Source organism: Orcinus orca, chromosome 3 (assembly GCF_937001465.1).
Source record: "Orcinus orca chromosome 3, mOrcOrc1.1, whole genome shotgun sequence".
In the NCBI taxonomy this organism is placed as follows: Eukaryota; Metazoa; Chordata; class Mammalia; order Artiodactyla; family Delphinidae; genus Orcinus; species Orcinus orca.
In genome coordinates, this window is record NC_064561.1 from 2637300 (window position 1) to 2644732 (window position 7433).

Sequence of the window (7433 nt, forward strand, 5' to 3'; positions counted from 1 at the left end):
AAACCTTATGGAGAGGAGAGAAGGAAAAAGCCAAGATTATGACTGCAGCTACAGCAGTTTGGCGGTCCTCCAAAACTCACCTGCCCAAATTCCAGCCAGGCTTGGAAATTGCGAAAAACATGTACATTTTAAAAGGGATTGCTACAAATTCAAGCGAGACTTGGAACAAGGTAAAATTAAAAAGGAAGAGAGGTGCTCTGAGGATTACAAGAGGGCATTTTCCCCTCCTCCTCACATACCTTAGGGGAGACTGAAATAACTATCAGAGGGGAAACTTCTAAGGCCCTGTGGACACGGGGGCTCCTCCACTCTCTGTCCTTAACCTGACCCTTAGTCACTGCCCTCTCTCTCGGGGTAAACAATCGATTCTCATGGTAGGGGTTTCAAACTTTCCTGTGCAGGTTTTTAAATCAGAACCAATGATTGTTCAGCTAGGAACTGTCACAGGAAGACACGTATTCCTTTTGGTGAATGTGCTCCAATTCATCTGATTGGATGAGACCTTTTAGAGGCATATAATGCCCATATTGCCTTTTCACCTGTAGGTGAAATGATTTTAGACTTAGAAGCTGTAGATGCTGAGAACATAATTACTGAAAAGTGAATGGTTATGAAAATCAAAATTCAGACAAATCAAGAGGAAATTAATGATTTGCTGTTACAGGACAGCTGCATGTAAATCAATGGAGTTAGAACACACCCTCACACCATGCACAAAAATAACCTCACAATGGCTTAAAGACTTAAACATAAGACATGACACCATGAAACTCCTAGAAGAGAGCATAGGCAAAACATTCTGACATAAACTGTACCAACGTTCCCTTAAGTCAGTCTCCCAAGGCAATAGAAATGAAAACTTACAAGCTTTTGCACAGCAAAGGAAACCATAAACAAAAGAAAACCTAAAAGACAACCTACAGAATAGGAGAAAATATCTGCAAATGATGTGACTGACAAGGGCTTAATTTCCAAAATATATTGGGTGGGCCAAAGTTTGGGTTTTTCCATAATATCTTATTGGCCAACCCAATACAAACAGCTCATACAACTCAACAACAAAAAAACCCAATCGAAAAATGGGCAGAAGACCTTAATAGACGTTTCTCCAAAGAAGACACAAATGGCCAATAGGCATGAGAAAAGATGCTCAACATCACTAGTTATTAGAAAAGTGCAAATCAAAACTACAGTGAGCTACCACCTCACACAGGTCAGAATGGCCATCATTAAAGTCTACAGATAACAAATGCTGGAGAGGGTGTGGACAAGAGGGAACCCTCCTACACTGTTGGTGGGAATGTAAGTTGGTGCAGCCAGTATGGAGAACAGTATGGAGATTCCTCAGAAAACTAGAGTTACCATATGATCCAGCAATCCCAGTCCTGGGCATATATCCAGACAAAATTATAATTCAGAAAGATACATGTACCCTAACGCTCACAGCAGCACTATTCACAACAGCCAAGACATGGAAACAACCTAAATGTCCATAGAGGAATGGATAAAGAAGATGGGGTACATTTATACAATGGAATATTAGCCATAAAAAAGAACGAAATAATGCCATTTGCAGCAACATGGATGCAACTAGAGATTATCATGCTAAGTGGAGTAAGTCAGAGAGAGAAAGACAAATACCCTATCACTTAAGTGTGGAAATTAAATATGGCAAAAATGAACGTATCTACAAAACAGAAACACACTCACAGACATAGAGAACAGACTTGTGGTTGCCAAGGGTGGGGGGAGAAGGGAGAGGGACGGGAGTTCAGGGTTGGTAGGTGCAAACTATTACATTTAGAATGGATAAACGACAAGGTTCTGTAGAGCTCAGGGAACCGAGCACAGGGAACCATATCCAATCTCCTGGGATAAACCAGAATGGAAAAGAATATTTCAAGAAGAACGTACGTGTAAAACTGAGTCACTTTGCTGTGCAGCAGAGACTGGCGCAACACTGTAAATCAACTATGCTTCAGTAAAAAAGTAAAATGATTTGCTATTACAAGTGCCTAAGGAATTATGGTCCTCTTCTTCCTCAGATATTGGTAAAGTTTAAATGGCTACTCCTATTAAGGTAACTATGGATAATTCCAAGCCTCTACCTAATATCCGACAATAGCCACGCAGACCGGAGGCATTAAAAGTATTCAGGAATTCCTTAAGAAAAGACTTACAATTCCTTGCACCAGTCCCTGCGATACTCCCATTTTACCAGTAAGAAACCACATGGAAAGGCCTGGAGGTTGGTTCAGGACCAGAGCTCTAAGTACTCTTGTGATTCCCTGCCACCCTGTCGTCCCTAATCCTCCCACACTGCTCTCAGCCATCCCATCAGACACCTGTTATTTCCCAGTAGTTGACCTACGGAGCGCATTCTTGAGTATTCCAGTAGAAAAGAAAGTCAATACCTACCTCTTCACCTTTACATGGGAAGATGGCCAACCTACTTGGACAGTTATGCCACAAGGCTATACTGAAAGCCCTACTTTTTCTCAAATACTTCAGGCCGATTTGGCTGATGTACACTTTCCTGATGACTCTGCTCTGATTCAGTACGTAATTTACTTTTGTGTTCTAGAACTGGACAGGATTGACAAGAGACACTACCCACTTGCTGCAACAATTAGTGTCAAGAGGCATAAAGTGTCCAAAGACAAACTACAATTCTGCTCACCAACTGTGCGATAATTAGGTCATTTAATATCTAAGGAAGGATTGTTGATTGATTCTGAAAGGATTAAGGGAATCCTAGCTTTCTCACTCCCCCAGACAAAGAAACAGCAGCGAGGATTTCTAGGTCTAACTGGGTATTGCAGGAATTGGGTACCGAGTTTCTCCCTCGTGGCCTAATAACCTCTATGCGTTACTCGAGTCTCATTAGCCAGAGGGACTTCCCTGGCCGTCCGGTGCTTAAGACTCCATGCTTCCACTGCAGGGGGCACGGGTTTGATCCCTAGTCGGGGAACTAAGATCCCACATCTGCGGAGCATGGCCAAAACAATTAATTAATTTTAAAAATACTTAAAAAAAAAACACAAAAACCTGGTCAGCCAGACCCAATTGAATGGATGAACAGAAGGAGAGAAAGCTATAAATGCCCTGGAACCTACACTAGCCCGGGCTCCAGCTCTGGCCCATCCTAACTATAAACTACCATTTTCCCTCTTTGCGCCTGAAGACAGAGGACACGCCCTGGGTGTATTCACTCAGAGGCACTGTGACCACAGGATGTTATAGTCGCCAAGAGCTCCCACCCTGTATGAGAGCTATTTCGGCGACTGCCCTCTTTATGCAAAGCTACTGAAGAACTTCTCATGGGGTCTCCTCTGGCTGTGTTTCTCACTCAGTTCAATCTCTCTTAAGTTCCCATCATACTCAACACTATTCTGTGAGTTGCTTGGCCTCTTACGAAGGTTTATGACCTATGTTCTATCTGTCCTAAATGTAATCCTGGTAAACCCCTTCATGGCTCGCAAGGCCACTTCCCCCTCCCTGAGGAGCCCGTGTAGGTTTGGCAGCTGGACTCCATCCACGTGCCTTCCTCTGAAGGCTATAAATGCATCCTGGTCGCGGTCTGCATGTTTTCACACTGGGTGGAGGCATTTCCTTGCAGAAGGCCGGTAGCCTTCACAGTAGGCAAATTACTGTTGGGAAAAAAATAATTCCACTTTGGGGCATTCCTTCTGAGTTGCATAGCGACCAGGGAACCCATTTTACTGGACAGATTATTAACTCCACTGGTAAGATTCGGCCGCTAATGCAACATTTTCACTGCACCTATCACCTCAATCCTCAGTGGTAGTAGAAGGGACCCAAGAGCACTATTAAAACACAATTGGCTAAATTTTCAGAGGCTTTTCATCTTCCACGGCCAAAAGCTCTTCCCTTGGTAACTCCTCAACCTTAGCTCTACCCGCTTTGGTAAACATCAGTTGTCTCTCTTTGAAATAATTACTGGGCGGCGACCTGTGCCTTTAGATGAAGGTACGTATGAACCAGCGCTGCCTCAATGTCACATTCTGCATTACTGTCAGGGACTCATCAAAGTGCTTAAAGAAAGTGAAAAATTAGTAACTGATTTCCTTCCACAGTGAGCTCCTGGGAGACGAAGACCTTATTAAGGGTCACGGGTTACAGCCTGGAGATATTGGAAAAGACGTCAAAAAAGGGACTCTCTACAACCACGTTGGAAAGGACCATACCAGCTACTCTTAACAAATCCCTGGGGGGGGCAAAACTTAAAGGACTAATCTCTTGGAGTCACGTCTCTCACCTCAGAAGGGCCTCCCCTCCTGAATGGACTGGACTGCAACCCCTATTTGTGACACCCCACTTGCACTAAGAGAGGCTCCGTCAGACCAGGATGAGAGGAACACGACAGCAGTGGTAGACAGCCACCCCAAGAGTCCAGACCAGACCTGTAAGAAACCGCCTCTCTCCATCAAAATGGAAAGTTACGGGACTTCCCTGGCAGCCCAGTGGTTAAGACACCCCGCTTTCCCTGCAGGGGGCACGGGTTCCATCCCTGATCAGGGAACTAAGATCCCGCATGCCGCGCGGCACAGCCAAAAAATAGAAAAAGAAATGGAAAGTTACTGTTCTGTTTCTAGCTATGTCCTTAGGCCAGTGTTTAGGGTGGAAAGAAAACTCTTTAGTAAAACGATCACAAAGTATAGGTACTGGGGGAGGTTAACTGATTGCTGGATTTGTCATCAGATTAATCCGTCAGTGCAAGGCCGATTAAACCCCTTGTAATTCCTGCCACTGACTTTTCAGATGTTTCTAATGGTACCACTTACTGAGACACACCTCCCTCTGGCCTAACTTTTCAGGTTCAAATTCTCCAAAACACTAATATGTCCGTCCCTTGACTGACACTATCTTCGGTTCTTAGAGATGGCACACAACTCACCCTAGGCCCCCCTCACTCTGTCCCTTACTTTTTTTTGGCCGTGCCGCGCAGCATGCGGGATCTTAGTTCCCCGACCAGGGATCAGACCCGAGCCCCCTGCAGTGGAAGCACGGAGTCGTAACCACCGGACAGCCGGGGAAGTCCCCGTGTCCCGTACTTAATTAACAGAGGTCTTAAAGAGAAAGATACAAGTCACGTATGCCAGCAACTCCCCCACCTCCAATATCATACGGATAGCTTTTGGAAAGTCTGCAAAAGAAATGGCCCACGGTTTAATACTGTGTTACGAGAACTTCCAGTTAACGAAGCCATCAACAAAAGCCCTCTGGGAGGAGTCACTTGTGCTCCCCCAGGTTTTGTCTTCATATATGGTATTGGAACTGACCCACCTTCCCAAGGGTATTCACATAAATGTGTGAAGAGCTGGCAAGTAGAAGGCGGGACGTTATGTTACCCCATTGTCTATCCAAAAAGAGAGATGGACCTCCTTTTTCTCCCCATTACAGAGTCGGGAGATCCATGCGAGGAGGATACCAAAGAAACCTGGTGGCAAAGTCTTTTCGGAATCTTGGTTCCTAGCGCAGGAGTATATGTAAACAGCGATACGCTTAGAAGCCTATCAGCCACCATTGGTCAGATGGTTGAAGAGACTGCAAGAAGCACTGCAGCACAGCAGAAATCCTTAGATTCCTTAGCCCAAGTTGTGTGAGATAACGGAATTGCCTTAGATCTCCTACTGCCCAAACAGGGAGGTGTTTGTGCTATTGGCCACACGTGTTGCACTTATGTTAACACCTCCAGAGGTTGAGACATGCCCGGGTAAAATTTTCCGAAGAGCAAAATGGTTACAAGATGTGAGAAAGAGTGATCCTTCAAGTCAGCGGTCCCCAGTCTTTTTGGCACCAGGGACCGGTTTCATGGAAGACAGTTTTTCCATGGACCGGGGCGGGGGCAGGGAGGTATGGTTCAGGCAGTGATGCGAGCAATGGGGAGCGGCAGATGAAGCTTCGCTCACCTGCCCGCCACTCACCTCCTGCTGTGCGGCCCGGTTCCTAACAGGCCGAGGACTGGTAGTGGTCCGTGTCCCAAGGGTTGGGGACCCCTGCTTTAAGTGACCTTTTTAGTCAGCTACCCTCAGGACTAGGCAACATTTTCCGCTTTGCTTTACAGACAATGGTTACTATACGCACTGCCATTCTTTTCCTGGCTATCAAATTACTCGTGACTGTATCACTGCTTGTTCTAAGTCTACGGCCAAAAGCACACCTACAATGATTGTACAACAAACTGAGATGACTGATCAAATGTATAATCTATAAAACTTGCCTTCATCAGTGTATTTCTATGATTACTGCATTAAATTACTATGATAAAATATATAATGATGCTTAAACAAATTGAAACTGCTGATCATTTCTATAATTCTGTATAAGGTAACGGACATACACAGTGCACATAAAGTACAACTGGCCTCAGTCCTATTGGACACCTTAGAATTGGCTACCAGTCCTTGCCAAGCATCCTACTAGTGCATCCCCCTCCCCCCAAAAGAAAAAAAAAGGACCGGGCTCTCGAGACCCAGCATGGAGGGACATGATGAATCGGAGGCAGGTAAGCAACCACCTCGGCACCAAAGGACCAAATAGTTGATCATCTAATGCTTTCTATCAAAAGATTTATGATCTAAAGGGGGAAGGTGATGAGGGAAATCATAAATATTTTATGGCAGGACAATCAAACTAAGAAAGAAAACAAGAAAACAAATGACATGCTCCCTTTGTGACAGGCTTTTCCCAGTGTTCAACTTTTCCCAGTGTTCAATGTGCATATCTATATGATACATTAACCGGCTCTCCTCAAAGCAGCAGGATGAAATCAACCTTGAGAAAAACATGACCCTTTCTTTAGACGCCAGCATTTCAATATTGTAATTCTATGACTAATATATCTCTTTTTCATCTCATACAAGGGTACAGGGGGTCGCACTGACCAAAGGCTTGTCTGTACATGCAATATTAAGGGGGAAAAAAACCCCAACTTGTTGATTGAGCTATGTACACAGTGCTAACCTGTCAATATGAGACATAATTTGTCTCAAAAATGTATAAAACTGCATCTCTGACTCCTGATCAATGGAGCCGTTTTCAGACTTTCTGAGAATGTTTCCTGGGTTATAATCCTCAGTTTGACTCGAATAAAATTCTCTTTTCTTTTTTCTTAACTTGACTGTTATTTGATTTTCCGTCAGCAGGCCTCACTGCTGAAATGGAAATTACACCTTCAGGAAAGGGCTATACCTGATGTCAAGGGCCTTTCCAGAATACAGGAGGATGTGGCTTCCCCCATGCTCAGCCCCTTGCCCTCTGACATGAAGATACAGTTAGCGTCGGCCTAACAGTTGCGAAGCCCCTTGGGACCAACTGTCTGACACGGAAAGGGAGCTGGTGTTCTTCACTGACAGAAGCACCACCCCTGTACACAAGGCCGCCTGCTGGACAGCTGTGCCGTGCTTTCC

General features: G+C 44.8%; 1 long non-coding RNA gene across 1 annotated transcript in view; it reads left to right on the top strand.

Moving 5' to 3' along the window:
- The window catches only part of LOC117195679 (uncharacterized), a 57231-nt gene extending 50092 nt beyond the window's left edge, over positions 1–7139 (top strand). The window contains exon 4 of the long non-coding RNA XR_007476198.1: positions 4098–7139. This is a non-coding gene — a long non-coding RNA (uncharacterized LOC117195679). The remainder of the gene's footprint in view (positions 1–4097) is intronic.
- Positions 7140–7433: the final 294 nt, after the last annotated feature.